The 2,447-nt window shown below is 39.1% G+C and overlaps 1 pseudogene; it reads right to left on the minus strand.

Moving 5' to 3' along the window:
• Positions 1-203: 203 nt before the first annotated feature.
• Positions 204-660, minus strand: LOC127187086 (peptidyl-prolyl cis-trans isomerase A-like; annotated as a pseudogene).
• Between the last annotated feature and the right edge of the window lie 1,787 nt (positions 661-2,447).

Consider the following 2,447-nt stretch of genomic DNA (forward strand, 5'->3'; position numbering starts at 1 on the left):
CCCCTCCCCCTCCCCACTTACTTTTTATTCATAATCATAAACTCAACTCTGATAGACTTGGAGGACAATGATGGCAATATGAAACCCAAAGAACTTCAGTGAGAGCAGCGATTACAGGGTACTGCAAGCAGATGGGGTGGGGCGCTCTGCTGAGCTACAGAAGGAATTGGTCTGGTGGATAAGATGCCCATGAGTCCAAAGAATTAAGAGTTGTCCACAGTGATCTTCTTGCTGGTCTTGCCATCCCTGGACCAGAAGCGCTCCATGGCTTCCACGGTGCTCATGCCTTCTTTCACCTACCCAACGACCACACGCTTGCCAACCAGCCACTCAGTCTTGGCAGTGCAGATAAAAAACTGGGAACCATTTGTGTTCGGTCCAGCATTTGCTGAGGACAAGATGCCAGGTTCTGTATGCTTCAAGATGAAGTTCACATCCTCAAATTTCTCCCCATTGATGGACCTGCCACCAGCGCCATTATGACGTGTGAAGTCACCACCCTGGCACATGAATCCTGGGAAAGGAACAACCTTTATTTCCAAGTCCTTTCTCTCTAGTGTTCAGAGCACGAAAGTTTTCGGCTGTCTATGGAACTTTGTCTGCAGCAAACAGCTTGAAGGAGACGCAGCCCAAGGGCTCGCTGTTGGTGGGGTTGACCATGGCTGCAGCAAGTGGCAGCAGGGGACAGTGGCGTCTGCCAAGTACTAGGATCCTAATGTGCTTTTAATTCATGTTTGTCTAATGGTTACTTAAGATTTAGCCTCTTATAAATTCACTGTTAAATTTCCATTTATAATTTTACCTATTAAATTTTGATTTGGGAAATCCTTTTTATCATAGAGACTAACCCTCCACTGCTAATCATTATAAACAGAAAACAAAAACAGACAAACACAAACAACCCCCCCAAAAAGTCCCTAACTTCCCAGTTTGTTATTGAAAAATAACATGAAAATGAGAAAGTTCTTGGTTTTTAAGTTGTCAAATTTTTCTGTCACTTTGCTGTTTGTGGTTGCTATTCTTTTTGAGATGTTTTCCTTGGTAAAGTAATGAACTGACCCGCTTGTGTTGATTTCTGCAACTGCTTTTAGAAGGGACACTTGTCAGCTTTCATCACTGAGGACCATGTTTGTGACAGCTTTGACTCAGCGTTGTGTTTTTCAGATTATATTTATGGAAGGACATTGAGGGGTATTTATTTATTTAGTGGGATAACCATTCATCTTTAGTTCTAATGTGTTAATATGATGAACTGCATTAATTTATGCTTTTTATGTCCCCTTAATATTACTTTTTTTGGATACACTCACATTGAAAATGGCATTTTATTGCTTGTACATGTTTTTGAATTTGGTTTGCCAATATTTTGTTTACATTTTTATCATGTATGCTGATGAGCACAGTTGGCCTGGTACACTGTGTCTGTCTTGTTTGGAATTAAGGTCAGGTTGGTCTAGTAAAAAGAGTTCTCTGGAAGAGTTTATGTCAATTTGGAATTATCTGTCCTTTTCTGTTTGGTAAAGCATGCTTGCACAGCCATCTGAGCCTGGTGTCCCTGGTCTTAACATTTGAAGCAATTGATGTAATTTTTAAAATGATAGTAGAATTTTTGGCTGCTTTTTTCTTTTTTTTTATTAAGTCAACTTTTTTAAGGTTGTGTATTTCTATAAGATTATGTTTATTGGCAGTAAGTTATCTTTAATAATGCATAATAAGCATTTCCTAGGATTTTTCTTTCATTTCTAATAATGTTTATCTCTTATTTTCTTTACTGATATGACAATAATGTTTTGCTTTTCAAAAAAAAATAGCTGTTAAGTTTACCAATAGTTACTCTTATGTGTTTGATTTCTATTTTCATTAATTTTTACTTTTATCTTCATTATTTTTATTTTAATGTGTGTAATATATGTGTGCATACATGAATATAAACACATATATTTGGATGTGTGAACGTGTTGGAGGCCAGAGACTGCCTAGGATCAGATGTTTTCCTCTGTTCTTGTTTCCAGCAGGCAGGGTCTCCCCCTACACCTGGAGGTCCTCATGTTTTCCTTGGTTCTTGTTTCCAGCAGGCAGGGTCTCCTCCTGCACCTGGAGATCCCCATTTTGCTCCTGCTGGCAAGTGGGTTACAGAGAGCCTTTGCCTCCGAGTCCCGAGTGTTGGGGTTACAGCCATGAACTACCATGCCGCTTAGGACTTTATTATTTCTAATTAAACACTGACAGTGTAACTCCCCTGCAGTATGCTTTATCTACCTTTCACAAGTTTATATTTCTAGTTTAAATAAATATTCTTTGACTTTTTTTTTTTAATTTCAAGCACAATGTAGTTTGTCTTTTTCTCCCTCCATCTGCTCCATCGTGTTTGAGCTGGAGTGAAACCGATCTGGGCATGGCATGAATGGTGTGGTTTCATTAGGCTTTGGAGGCTAGCTTTTCAAAAG

This window comes from Acomys russatus, chromosome 3, assembly GCF_903995435.1.
Source record: "Acomys russatus chromosome 3, mAcoRus1.1, whole genome shotgun sequence".
Classification (NCBI taxonomy): Eukaryota; Metazoa; Chordata; class Mammalia; order Rodentia; family Muridae; genus Acomys; species Acomys russatus.